Source organism: Salvelinus namaycush, unplaced genomic scaffold (assembly GCF_016432855.1).
Source record: "Salvelinus namaycush isolate Seneca unplaced genomic scaffold, SaNama_1.0 Scaffold1116, whole genome shotgun sequence".
Classification (NCBI taxonomy): Eukaryota; Metazoa; Chordata; class Actinopteri; order Salmoniformes; family Salmonidae; genus Salvelinus; species Salvelinus namaycush.
This window is the reverse complement of record NW_024057805.1, coordinates 3,515-19,163: the sequence shown is the minus strand read 5'-3', so window position 1 is coordinate 19,163 and position 15,649 is coordinate 3,515. Positions and strand designations below refer to the sequence as shown.

At 37.0% G+C, this 15,649-nt stretch overlaps 2 non-coding genes across 2 annotated transcripts; both read right to left on the bottom strand.

Moving 5' to 3' along the window:
• Positions 1-268: 268 nt before the first annotated feature.
• Positions 269-432, bottom strand: LOC120035854. Its single transcript, XR_005474364.1, has one exon. It is a non-coding gene; the product is annotated as a U1 spliceosomal RNA (small nuclear RNA).
• An 8,795-nt stretch (positions 433-9,227) lies between these two features.
• On the bottom strand, positions 9,228-9,391 carry LOC120035853. The gene has a single exon (XR_005474363.1). It is a non-coding gene; the product is annotated as a U1 spliceosomal RNA (small nuclear RNA).
• Positions 9,392-15,649: the final 6,258 nt, after the last annotated feature.

Sequence of the window (15,649 nt, the reverse complement as noted above, 5' to 3'; positions counted from 1 at the left end):
ACATCATGACTGGGGGTGGGGTTAGAGCGGCTTTTCAACTATCTCTTGATTGAAGTACCAGCGTGGCATAAATACCATGCTGCATTTCGCAACATGATGTTTCCACAAAATGCCAACAATGTTTGGCTACAAACAAATGTTTCCACCTTTTGATTAGTCCACCTTTCGATTGGTCCACAAAATCTCTTTGAAAACTGACTTCAAAGATCTCCATAAGCACAGTCAGATGACTAAAGTCAACCTCAAGGTTTATCATCAAACAAGACATCAGGGGAGAGCGCGAACGCAGTCCCCCACTACCATAAATTATGCAATCGAGATTTCCACATTTGGGAAATTCGCAGGGGTCAGCACAGCCAGAGTGCAATGGCTGAGCCTCGCCCTGGGTGAACCGCCTTCTTGATCACGGTAGCTCCCTTGCCAGGTAAGTATGACTTATACATATCGGTGGAGGGCAAGTCTCTCCAGTGCCAACATTTTCGTCTAACGGTAACCACTTTGTGTTCTGATAATATCACATCACTTCGACCTGCGTGAAATGCCGTTTAGGAATGCACTTGCAGACAGAGTGGTGAAAAAGTTGTTTATTTTGTTTACTAGATTATATCAGTGAACCACTAGATTCCCATCATGCAACACTGTAGAAAAAATCACCAATGACTTTTTAATATCTTAATTAACCTGTCTGATATCACAAATGTATGCGATATGACGAAATACAATCACATTCAGACACACACACACACACACAGACAAATGCATGAAACCAATTGATTTATTATCGATAACATCTCACATTCTCTTGTGCTTTTGATTTACTCCGTAAAAGAAGGGTTGTAATTCCACCATGGAAAACACAGGGCCATCAGACATCAGTCCAGTTCCTCTCCTCACCAGCATTAATTCCTCTGATCATTTGAACAGGGCGAGGGAGCACAAAGCACACACAAGCTTCATTCAGTAACAATATTCTTATTTGTCTTATAAATAAAAGGCAGTTGCTCCCTGACAACACAAGGAACTTTGATCGTATTAAAAGGGCAGGGGAGACTAGCCCATATAAGCTGAATTTAGTCAATTCAGCATCAAACGCTTACTACAAGGCAGTGTTGCTGATTAAATAATGCAAGAGCACACCCTAGTGGACAAAATGCTTACAGCACCTGGTATTCCCAGGCAGTCTCCCATCCAAGTACTAACCAGGCCCGACCCTGCTTAGCTTCCGAGATCAGACGAGATCGGGTGTATTTTTTTTTTTTCTTTTATTATGAAGAAACACATAACATTTACTACATTCAATCAACAATCAAAAGGTTGAACAATTCATCCTTTTACAAAATCAAAAAAAGAAAAGAAAATAAAACCTATTAGAAACACAATCATCCACCAAAACCAATTAATAATTAAAAACAAGTTTTCCATTCGACCCAATTTCAATAAAATTGCTCCCCCACACAAACAATTTTTCAAAATTACATCCACCATATTTATATATTACTTCTATATCTTTCTCTAACATACTTCTAAATAAAACCTCTACAATCACAATTTTCCCTTCATAATGTCCCAAATTCCTTCTTAGTCTTACAGCGTATCTGGCATGACTAAGAACAAAATTCATCAAATTAAAATTAATAACTTTGCTTTTCCCAGTTAAACCAAAAAGAAACAACCTCCTCCACTCAACCCCAGCAACAATCTCTTCTCCCCACTGTTGTACTAAAATCCCCTTTAAAAACTTATGAAACTCATCTAATCTACTACATTCAACAAAAAAGTGCATAAAATTTTCCACCCCCGTACCACAAATATCACATTCTCTTTTAATATCTCTATTTATTTGATGTAAAACCACGTTCGTAAAAATTCTATTATGTTTCATTTTAAAATCATTGTCTTCACATTCTATAGAATTATATTTTACATTTACATTCTTCCATATTGATTTTACATCTATATTTGCAAACACCCTAGACCACACTTTTTCCGAAGCAGGAGTTTTTATCTCTCTTAAAATACATTTTTCATAAACTTTTTTAACTTTCAAACCTGACAAATCATGCTTCTTCCCATTACCTTCATAATATAAAACCGGTAAACCCCTAGCTCTTGTTGCCACCTCTTTATTTATTAAAACACCCCACTCCCCAGGAAGACATCCTAATATTCTCTTATACATGTTCTCCACAGTAGTTCTACTTATTTCATCATTTTCTTCAACCACATTATCAAATATTGCCTGACTTGGAAGGAACCCCGGAATTACCTCATATAAGATGTCCCCAATCTGTCTCATCCCAGCCCTCATAAAATATTTACAAAACAACATCTTATTATTATACTGTATCTTGGGATTTAAAAAAATTGGCTGATTTAAAATATTGTCTAAAATGGTACACTCATAATAAATATTTGGTAAAAACTCCCCCCAAGCCTCAAACACTTCTCTATAAAACAAAGGTATATTACCTAACATTTCCTTTTTCATACACATCAATAAACCATTGTCCCCCATCCTCCCACCCTCCTGCAAATACTCCTTAAAAAATCTTTTCCATCCATAATCTAATTCCCCATATAAATATTTACGTACCATTTTGACTCTAATTGCTGTTTTCCTCACATTTAAATCCACCAACTTCAAGCCCCCCTCCTCATAACCTGCAATCAAAGTTTTAAAAGCTATTTTCACCCCCTTCCCTTCCCATAAAAAATCAACTACAATTTTATTCATTTCAGATAAAACCCATTCTGGCATATCCAAAACATTCATTACATAAATAAAAATTGACATCAACAATGAATTTATGACAATTACTTTCCCTTTTAATTTCAAAGACCTCCCCCTCCACATATTTACCACCTTCCTAACTTTGTTTATAACCCCACTCCATGTCATATCCCTAGCTTCCTGTTCCTTCACCCCTAAAAACACACCTAACACCTTAAAATAATCATTTACCATTTTAAAAGGAAAAATCTCCTCATTAATCTTCCCAACATACATTATTACTGACTTCTCCATATTCACTTTTGCTCCTGAGGCTTTCTCATATACTTTAAAACACTCCATCACCCTTTTAACACTTTCCTCATCTCTAACTGTTATTGTGGTATCGTCTGCATATTGATGAATTAAACTAAAACCTCCTTGCGGAGTCTCTACACAATTTATAAAATGATCTTTTTTAACCTTTACCGAACCTCAACCCCGTATCCGGGATCACCCCCCACCCCCCACACACTGATTAGCATAGCTAGCATAGCTTCACAAGTAGATAGTAGCATCTAAATATCATTAAATCACAAGTCCAAGACACCAGATGAAAGATACAGATCTTGTGAATAAAGCCACCATTTCAGATTTTTAAAATGTTTTACAGGGAAGACAAAATATGTAAATCTATTAGCTAAACACGTTAGCAAAATACACCACTATTCTAACTCCATCAGTTTCTTACTCCTTCAGGTGCTATCACCAATTCGGCTCAACTAAGATATTGATAGCCAATAACCTATAAAAAAAACCATCAGATGACAGTCTGATAACATATTCATGGTATAGGATAGTTTTTGTTAGAAAAAAGTGCATATTTCAGGTAGAAATCACAGTTTACAATTGCACCGACCATCACAAATCGACTAGAATTACTAGATAGAGCAACGTGTATGACCAATTTACTCATCATAAAACATTTCATAAAAATAGACAAAGCATAGCAATGGAAAGACCCAGTTCTTGTGATTTCAGACCATATTTCAGATTTTCTAAGCGTTTTTCAGCGAAAACACAATAAATCGATAAGTTAGCATACTACATGTGCAAACGTTACCAGAGCATCGATTCCAGCCAAAGAGCGCTATAACGTCAACATCGCCAAAAGATATTAATTTTTTCACTAACCTTCTCAGAATTCTTCCGATGACACTCCTGTAACATCATTTTACAACATACATATACAGTTTGTTCGAAAAGGTGCATATTTAGCCATACAAAACCGTGGTTACACAATAAAAATACTAGGAAATCAAGCCTCAATATGTCTGACGTCATCTATCAGAGTGATCTAGTTTAATTGAAAGCTAATCATATACTTGACTAAAAAATACAGGGTTGACAGGAATCGAAAGACAAATTAGTTCTTAATGCAACCGCTGATTTACATTTGTAAAATTATCCTTACTTTTCAATACAGGGTTCGCCAAGTGAAGCTACACCAAACAAAATGGCGAAATATGCGTTTAAAATATTTCGACAGAACAACAATTTATCATATTAAATATTGCTTACTATGAGCTGTTCTTCCATCATATTCTTGGGCAATGTATCCTTTCTATGTTATAAACGTCTTTTGGTCGATAGATGTCCTCTGTCCTTCGAAATATCCACTAACGATCGAACGGGACCCAAAAACGTGTCCAAAGTTTCAGAGTGCACAACAAAGAAATTCCTCAAAATCGCACTAAACGGATATAATTTCCTATAAAACGGTTTAAATTAACTACCTTATGATGTTTCTAAGTCCTATATCGAATTAAATTACAGACGGATACATTTCAAGTTGATAACCGAGCCTGTGAAAATGGCGTCCGGAGGTCCCTTCCTGCGTAAGGGCGAGCGTCGAAAGGGGGGCTACTCTCACTCCTTGGTCTTTTATAACCTCTGAGAGCTACGGAGAAGGCCCATTCCACTTCTCATTGGTTACTGACATCCAGGGGAAGGCGGGTGCAGTTCGTGTCGTTCCATAGGATAGACAGAGACCTTAAAAACTGATCTGAAACCAGAGCTTCGCTCTCAGACCTTTCACTGTCTGTCATGGATTTCGCTGTAGAAAGAGTTCTGGGTCACCCACAGACATCATTCCAACTTTGTATGAAACTAGAAAGTGTTTTCTTTCCAATAGAATTAATAATATGCATATTGTACGAGCAAGAATTGAGTACTAGGCAGTTTAATTTGGAGACGACAAAATGCTAATTCGGAACAGCACCCCCTGTAGTCGCAAGAAGTTAAGGTATGCCGCTAAGGGTTCTACCGATAAAACATACAGTAATGCTGATAAAGGGCACCCCTGTCTCACTGATCTCTCAAGAATAAAAGAATCTGTTAAAACCCCATTACATTTTACCCTACTTTTTGCCTTTCTATATAATAATTTTATCCATCCTATTATTCTATTTCCAAACCCATATTTTTCCAGTACCCTAAACATAAAATCATGTTCCACCCTGTCAAAAGCTTTATTAAAATCTATACTTAAAACAATTCCCCCTCTCTTATCGCTATTCATTTTATTTATCACATCTCTAAGTGTAATGATGGTATCAGCTATGTCTCTTCCAGGCACACTATAATTTTGTGTAGGTGCTATAATATCATTTAAAACCATCTTCATCCTATTCGCCAATATCTTAGCTAAAATCTTATAATCTGAATTTAATAAACTAATTGGCCTATAATTTTCTAATTTCATTTTGCTCCCCTTATTTTTATATAAAACCGATATCAGTCCTGTCACCATGGAGTCTGAAACAGTATTATTATCTTCCATATATTGATACACTTCCATTAAAATCGGTGCTAAAAAACTCTCATACATTTTGTAAAACTCTGCAATTAGTCCATCTACTCCAGGACTTTTATTTATTTGTAATCCCTTAATTGCATCTTTCACTTCATCCACTGTTATCTTCCTATCACATATTTGCTTTTCCTCAACACCAATTTGCACATCCACACTACCTAAAATCTCCTTTACACACTCTTCATCCACCTCCCCTTTCTTAAATAAATCCTTATAAAAATTCTGTACAGTTTCTAATATCTCAACATAATCATTTACCACTTCACCCTTTACATTTTCTATCTCACTAATATATGATTTCGTCTGTTTAGTTTTCTCTAAACCAAGAAAAAAAGACGTACATTTCTCCCCTTCTAAAACATACTTTGCCCTACTTCTAATAGATGCCCCCTTACATTTATCTATTTCACATTTGCTCAATTGTGCCTTTAAATCTAAAAACCTTTCAATATTATAAATAGGATCAATATCACATTTCCTCATTTCTTCATTCAATTTTGCTCTTAAATAATTTTCTTCTCTTGTCATCCTACTCCTTTTCTTCCTTGCATATCTAATACTAAAATCTTTTATTTTTTTCTTAACATTTTCCCACCACTGGCACTTATCATTCCCTTTTTGCTTATCCTCCATTTCATGTTCTATCAAAGATTTAAGTTGTATTCCATATTCCTCATCACCTAGATACCTTGCATTCATACACCACACTCCCCCCCCTTTCCCCTCCCTATCTAACCCCACCGAAAATGTTAACCCAGCATGATCACTAAAAGTTGTAAAAATATACTTAATATCCTTCATAAAATTCCTTAACCCTTCATTTACTAAAACCAGATCTATCCGTGTCTGTTTCAAAACCCCTAAAACCACCTGCCTTCTAGAAAATTCTCTCTTGTACGGATTCTCATCCCTCCATATATCAATCATTCCTTTTTCTATCATCATCTTCTTTAAAACCCCCCTAGATACATCACTTCTAAAAATAGCTCCTCTTGTCATATCCAGTCTATCCATTTTAACATTAAAATCCCCAACTACAATACAGTTTCCCTCACACCATTTTCCTATTTCTAAAAATAAATCTTTGCGCTCTATTTCAGTATTAGGCGCATAAATATTTATAATTCTAAAAACCCTACTCATATATTCAAAATCTACAATTAAAATCCTCCCATTATTATCATTATATATCTGTTTCACATTATCCACCACATCCTTCCTCAATAAAATAGCAACCCCACTTGAATTCCCCCTGCCATTGTTAACAAAAATAAAATCTCTCCATATTTTTTTTACTTCTAAAATACATACATTGTCCCAATGTGTTTCTTGCAGGCATAAAATATCCGAATTCTTCATTTTAACTATTCTTTGAAATTTTTCCATTGTTCTTAAACCATTCGCATTGATTGACATACAATTAACCATTCCAATAAATAATAATAAGAAAATATATTTTCTCATTTTCCTCTACCTTTTGTCATGTTTTCTTCCTTTTTCGTCCTTTTTCACCTCCAACGCCACTTTCCTCTTCCTGTAGCTTACCCTTGCTCTATCAATCTTTTCCATGTCTTCTGAATCTGAAATTGCCTCTAAATCCATCTCTTCCAACCAACTCGAATTCTTCTTTCCTGTGCCTGTTGTGCTGCTTGTATCCATTTGCGTCTCCTGTATAGTTGTCAGCATCCCACTCCCCTCCACTTCACCTCCTTCCGAAGCACCCACATAGCCCGAGGCCCCCCCCAAAAACTGTGAGTCCCCAGTGCCTCCACCCATCCCACTCCCGTCCTCCTCCTGAAAACTCCCTCTTCTTATCTCTGAATCCATACTGCCTCCTATTTCCTCCGTCTTCTGTTCCATCTTTTCCCCTCTTCTTTTCTCCGTCTCTCCTCCCTCCACCACGTCTTCTCCTCCATCGTCTTCTTCTACTCGGGGTGATACATCAGCCTCCACAAAAAGATCCTGGCTCCCCTCCTCATTCACAACCTCTCCACATTTGCACTCGTCAGCTCTCATGCGACATCCTTCGCAAAATGCCCTTTCCTTTCCACCTACACATTCTCTTGCATAATGCCCTTGCTTCCCGCACTTATAACATTTAAATTCAGGGCAGTCCTTCACAATATGCCCAGGCTGAATACAAAGCCTACAAACTCTGACCTGCTTATCATGCATGACTCTAAAGTACTCTCCACCTTCAAGCGTATCAAACTTTGTAGAGTACGGCAGTGATTTCACAGTATCAGTGAATTTGACTTTGCAGTATCTCGTGCCATCTGCTATATCCGTGCCTGGCCAAACTCTCCTCCTGATTTCAGAGACTGCTGATACACCCCAGCTACATAGCTTGCCCAATATAGCACTGTCTTCCATGTATACAGGCAGATTCATGAACGACACCACCACTTCCTTCACATTAATATCTCTCGCCAGTATCTTGGTGTCCTTTATTCGTATTCCATCCATTAGCCGTTCTTTTCCTTTTTCATTCCTCATCGTAACTTCATACTTCTTTTCTCCTTTCATTCGGCATCCCACCACCTCTCCACACACCTCCTTAATTGCTCTTAGTAGTTCCATTGTCGTCACTTTGTCTTCTCCTTCCAACTCAATTGCCACCGTGTATTCTTTTCCATATTTCATTCCTTCTTTATCTTCATTTTTCTTCCGTTGCGCATTTTCGTTGTCCTTTTCCATTCCGTTTGTCGTTGCCATGTTGTCCGTCATAATATATCAAAAAATGGGTCCAAAAAAGGCTCTCCCCCAAGCAGAAAACCTGCAAGGGGGAAGACTAACCAAACTTTAAACTATTCAACTGAAGAAAATAATAAATTATATTGCAAAAACCAATTAATTAACAAAAATAGCTCTCGAGCAAACACTCTCCAGCAAACACTCACTCACAGCTCAGACACTCGCACCTGTCGTCACTTCTCCAATCAGGATGGGCGTATTCAGGTAGGTAAGGCCGTAAGCGAAGGAACAACTCTTGGTACACCATATAGAGTCAAAGTGAGTCTGATAAACAGACATTGCATTTTCACCAATTAGATCAGCAGCTTGAACTTTGGGTCACTCAAAAAGGGGAAGAAATTACATATACTGTAGCCATCACTTTTTAGCACAGATAGTTGGATGAAATACAAACAAACCTTGCTAACATTTCAAAGCGAGGGCACATATTTCAGGCTTGTGGGAAAAAACGGACAAATACAATGACTTCTGACAAATACATCATTAGCAACAATTCCCCATGCAGCTAGCCTACTAGCCAGAATAAATACACAAAAGCTCTGAATGTTGAAAAACTATTGCATTGTTCTGGGCTAAGGAGGAGCGCATGTATGGACAATTTCATATTGTAAGCGTATGACACATCATGACTGGGGGTGGGGTTAGAGCGGCTTTTCAACTATCTCTTGATTGAAGTACCAGCGTGGCATAAATACCATGCTGCATTTCGCAACATGATGTTTCCACAAAATGCCAACAATGTTTGGCTACAAACAAATGTTTCCACCTTTTGATTAGTCCACCTTTCGATTGGTCCACAAAATCTCTTTGAAAACTGACTTCAAAGATCTCCATAAGCACAGTCAGATGACTAAAGTCAACCTCAAGGTTTATCATCAAACAAGACATCAGGGGAGAGCGCGAACGCAGTCCCCCACTACCATAAATTATGCAATCGAGATTTCCACATTTGGGAAATTCGCAGGGGTCAGCACAGCCAGAGTGCAATGGCTGAGCCTCGCCCTGGGTGAACCGCCTTCTTGATCACGGTAGCTCCCTTGCCAGGTAAGTATGACTTATACATATCGGTGGAGGGCAAGTCTCTCCAGTGCCAACATTTTCGTCTAACGGTAACCACTTTGTGTTCTGATAATATCACATCACTTCGACCTGCGTGAAATGCCGTTTAGGAATGCACTTGCAGACAGAGTGGTGAAAAAGTTGTTTATTTTGTTTACTAGATTATATCAGTGAACCACTAGATTCCCATCATGCAACACTGTAGAAAAAATCACCAATGACTTTTTAATATCTTAATTAACCTGTCTGATATCACAAATGTATGCGATATGACGAAATACAATCACATTCAGACACACACACACACACACACAGACAAATGCATGAAACCAATTGATTTATTATCGATAACATCTCACATTCTCTTGTGCTTTTGATTTACTCCGTAAAAGAAGGGTTGTAATTCCACCATGGAAAACACAGGGCCATCAGACATCAGTCCAGTTCCTCTCCTCACCAGCATTAATTCCTCTGATCATTTGAACAGGGCGAGGGAGCACAAAGCACACACAAGCTGCATTCAGTAACAATATTCTTATTTGTCTTATAAATAAAAGGCAGTTGCTCCCTGACAACACAAGGAACTTTGATCGTATTAAAAGGGCAGGGGAGACTAGCCCATATAAGCTGAATTTAGTCAATTCAGCATCAAACGCTTACTACAAGGCAGTGTTGCTGATTAAATAATGCAAGAGCACACCCTAGTGGACAAAATGCTTACAGCACCTGGTATTCCCAGGCAGTCTCCCATCCAAGTACTAACCAGGCCCGACCCTGCTTAGCTTCCGAGATCAGACGAGATCGGGTGTATTTTTTTTTTTTTTTTATCTTTTATTATGAAAAAACACATAATATTTACAACATTCAATCAATAATAAAAAAGGATGAACAATTCATCCTTTTACAAAATCAAAAAATAAAAAATAAATAAAATAAAACCTATTAAAAAACACAATCATCCACTAAATCCACTTAATAATGAAATACAAGTTTCCCATTTGACAGAATTTCAATAAAAGTACTCCCCCACACAAACAATTTTTCAAAATTTCCTCCACCGTATCTATATATTATCTCTATATCTCTCTCTAATATGCTCCTAAAAAAACCTTCCACACTCACAATTTTCCCTTCATAATGACCTAAATTTCTTCTTAATCTTATCGCATATCTAGCATGACTTAGTATAAAATTCACCAAATTAAAATTTAAAACTTTACTTTTCCCATTTACACCAAAAAGAAACAACCTCCTCCACTCCACCCCAGTAAAAATCTCTTCTCCCCAATGTTTTACTAAAAGCCCTTTTAAAAACTCGTGAAAGTCTTTCAACCTACTACATTCAATAAAAAAGTGCATCAAATTTTCCACCCCCGTACCACAAATATCGCATTCTCTTTTAATATCCCTATTTATTTGATGCAAAACCACATTTGTAAAAATCCTATTATGTTTCAATTTAAAATCATTGTCTTCACATTCTATAAAATTATATTTTACATTTACATTCTTCCATATTGATTTTACATCCATGTTTGGAAACACCCTAGACCACACTTTCTCCGCAGCAGGACTTTTTATCTCTTTTAAAATACATTTTCTATAAACCATTTTAACTTTTAGCCCTGATAAATCATGTTTCTCCCCATTACTTTCATAATATAAAACTGGTAAAGCCCTAGATCTTTTGACCACCTCTTTGTTTATTAAAATCACCCACTCCCCGGGAATACATCCTAATATTTTCTTGTACATATTCTCCACAGTAGTTTTACTTATTTCTTCATCTACTTCAACCACATTGTCATATATAGCCTGAAATGGAAGAAACCCAGGAATTACCTCATATGCTATGTCACCTATCTGCCTCATCCCAGCCCTCATAAAATATTTACAAAACAACATCATATTATTGCACTTTATCTTTGGATTTAAAAATATCGGCTGATTTAAAATATTTTCTAAACTGGTACATTCATAATAAATATTTGGTAAAAACCGCCCCCAAGCCTCAAACACTTCTCTGTAAAACAAAGGTATATTACCTAACATTTCCTTCTTCATACTCATCAATAAACCATTGTCCCCCATCCTCCCAACCTCCTGCAAATACTCTTTAAAAAACCTTTTCCACCCATAATCCAATTCACCAAATAAATATTTCCGTACCATTTTTACTCTAATTGCTGTTTTCCTTACACTTAAATCTACCAACTTCAAACCCCCCTCCTCATAACCTGCAATCAAAGTTTTAAAAGCTATTCTCACCCCCTTCCCTTCCCATAAAAAATCAACTACAATTTTATTCATTTCAGATAAAACCCATTCTGGCATATCCAAAACATTCATTACATAAATAAATATTGACATCAACAATGAATTTATGACAATTACTTTCCCTTTTAATTTCAAAGACCTCCCCCTCCACATATTTACCACCTTTCTAACTTTATTTATTACACCACTCCATGTCAAATCCCTAGCTTCCATTTCTTTCACCCCTAAAAACACTCCTAATACCTTAAAATAATCTTTAACCACTTTAAAAGGAAAATTCCCCTCATTAATCTTCCCAATATACATTACTACTGACTTCTCCATGTTAACCTTTGCACCCGATGCTTGTCCATATACTTTAAAACACTCCATCACCCTTTTTACACTACCCTCATCTCTAACTGTTATAGTGGTATCATCTGCGTATTGATGTATCAAACTAAAACCTCCTTGCGGAGTCTCTACACAATTTATAAGATTATCTCTTTTAAGAAATGCTGCTAAAGGTTCTACCGATAAAACGAATAATAAAGCTGATAAAGGACACCCCTGTCTCACAGATCTCTCAAGAATAAAAGAATCGGTTAAAACCCCATTACATTTCACCCTACTTTTTGCCTTCTTATATAATAATTTTATCCATCCTATTATTCTATTACCAAAACCATATTTATCCATTACCCTAAACATAAAATCATGTTCCACCCTATCAAAAGCTTTATTTAAATCTATGCTTAAAACAATTCCCCCCATCTTATCATGATTCATTTTATTTATCACATCTCTAATTGTATTAATTGTATCCGCAATATCTCTACCAGGCACACTATAATTCTGTGTAGGTGCTATAATATCATTTAAAACTTGCTTCATTCTATTTGCCAGTATCTTTGCTAAAATCTTATAATCCGAATTTAATAAACTAATTGGCCTATAATTCTCCAATTTTAATTTACTCCCCTTATTTTTATATAAAATCGTTATCAGTCCTGTCACCATAGATTCAGAAATACTATCATTATCCTCCATATATTGATAAACTTCCAATAAAATAGGTGCTAAAAAACTGGCATATATTTTATAAAACTCTGCAATTATTCCATCTACTCCAGGACTCTTATTTACTTGTAAACCCTTAATCGCATCTTTAACTTCAGTCAATGTTATCTTCCCATCACACATTTGTTTATCCTCTACATTAATTTGCACATCCACACTATCCAATATCTCCTTTACACACCCCTCATCCACCTCCCCTTTCTTAAATAAATCCTTATAAAAATTCTGCACTGTTTCTAAAACCTCTACATAATCATTGACAACTTCACCCTTTATATTTTCGATCTCTCTAATATATGTTCTCCTCTGTTTATTCTTCTCTAATCCAAGAAAAAATGAAGTACATTTCTCCCCCTCCAAAACATACTTTGCCTTACTTCTTATAATTGCACCCTTACACTTATCTATTTCATATTTAGTCAATTGTGCTTTTAATTCCAAAAACTTTCCTATATTATAATTAGGTTCACTGTCACACTTCCTCATTTCTTTATCCAATTTAGCCCTCAACTCATTTTCTTCTCTTTTCATCCTACCTCTCTTTTTCCTTGCATATCCTATACTAAAAACTTTTATTTTTTCCTTAACCTTATCCCACCATGAACACTTATCATTCTCTTTCTGCTTATCCTCCATTTCACATGCTATCAAAGATTTAAGTTGTTTCCCATATTCCTCATCTCCCAAATACCCTGCATTCATACACCATATTCCACCCCCTGTTCTTTCCTTATCTAATCCCACTGAAAATGTTAAACCTGCATGATCACTAAAAGTTGTAAAAACATACTTAATATCTTTCATAAAATTCCTTAAACCTTCTTTTACTAAAACCAGATCTATCCTCGTTTGTTTCAAATCCCCTAAAACCACCTGCCTTCTAGAAAATTCTCTTTTTTCTGGATTTTCCTCTCTCCATATATCAATTATTCCTTTTTCTAACATCATCTTCTTTAAAACCCCCCTAGATACATCACTTCTAAAAATAGCTCCTCTTGTCATATCCAGTCTATCCATTTTAACATTAAAATCCCCAACTACAATACAGTTTCCCTCACACCATTTCCCTATTTCTAAAAATAAATCTTTGCGCTCTATTTCAGTATTAGGCGCATAAATATTTATAATTCTAAAAACCATACTCATATATTCAAAATCTACAATTAAAATCCTCCCATTATTATCATTATATATCTGTTTCACATTATCCACCACATCCCTCCTCAATAAAATAGCAACCCCACTTGAATTCCCTCTGCCGTTGTTTACATAAATAAAATCCCTCCATATTTTTTTAACTTCTAAAACACATACATTATCCCAGTGCGTCTCTTGAATACATAAAATATCTGACTTCTTCATTTTTATTATTCTATTAAATTTTCCCATTGTCCTCAATCCATTTGCATTTATTGACATTATATTTACCATTCTAATAAATAATAAAATGATAAAATATAATTTCATTTTCCTCTACCTGTTATCCAGTTTCTTTCCTCTTCCACCCTTTCTCTCCCCCTCTTCCCGCCGCTTTCCTCTTCCTGTATCCTTCCCTCGTTCTTTCAATCTTTTCTCCATCCTCCGTATCCGATATCTCTTCCAATTCCATGTTTTCCAGCCAACTCACCCTCTTGACATCCACATCCGTTGTGCTCCCCGTATTCATCTCCGCTTCTTGTATAGTCTTTGTGCTCCCCGTGCTCATCGCCGTCTCTGGTATTGTCATCAACTCCATAACCCCCTCCATTTCTTCACCCCCCGAGCTACTTGTTAGTGCTGTGCCTTTCCCCCAAAACCTGTGAGTCCCCCGTGCTTCCCCCCAGTCCACTCCCCCCCTCCTCCTGAAAACTCCCTCTTCTTACTTCTGAGTCCATACTGCTCCCAATTTCATTTATCTTCTGGTCCTTCTTCCTTCTTCCTTCTTCCGTCTCTCCACCCTCCACCACGTCCTCTCCTCCATCTTCTTCTCCTTCTTTCGACAATACAACTGCTTCCTCGAATAGTGTTTGACTCCCCTCTCCAGCCCTAACCTCTCCACAGTTGCACTCCGCCACTCTCTTTCTGCATCCACCACAAAAATTCCTTTCCTTCTCTCCATCACATTCCCTCGCATAGTGTCCTTGATTGCCACACTTAAAACACTTAAATTCCGGGCAGTCTTTAACTATGTGCCCGGGTTGAATACACATACGACACACTCTGACCTGTTTGTCATGGATGACTCTGAAATATTCTGCTCCCTCCAACGTCTCAATTCTTGTAGAATAAGGTAATGATGTCACTTTTTCTGTGAACTTGACCTTGCAGAAACGTGTCCCGTCAACCACCTCTGTTCCTGGCCAAACTCTCCTCCTTATCTCCGAGACAGCCGCCACTCCCCAGCTACTCAGCTTGCCCAGTATCACACCGTCTTCTACATATACTGGGAGATTCATGAACGACACCACCACTTCCTTCACATTAATATCTCTCGCCAGAATCTTTGTATCCTTTATTCTTAATCCATCCATTAGACGTTCTTTTCCTTTTTCATTTCTCATCGTAATTTCGTACTTCTTCTCCCCTTTCATTCGGCATCCCACCACCTCTCCACACACCGCCTTAATTGCTCTTAGTAGTTCCATTGTCGTCACCTTGTCTTCTCCTTCCAACTCAATTGCCACCGTGTATTCCTTGCCATATTTCATTTCTTCTTTATCTTCATTTTTCTTCCGTTGCGCTTTTTCGTTGTCTTTGTCCATTCCGTTTGTCTTTTCCATGTCTTCTGAATCTGAAATTGCCTCTAAATCCATCTCTTCCAACCAACTCGAATTCTTCTTTCCTGTGCCTGTTGTGCTGCTTGTATCCATTTGCGTCTCCTGTATAGTTGTCAGCATCCCACTCCCCTCCACTTCACCTCCTTCCGAAGCACCCAC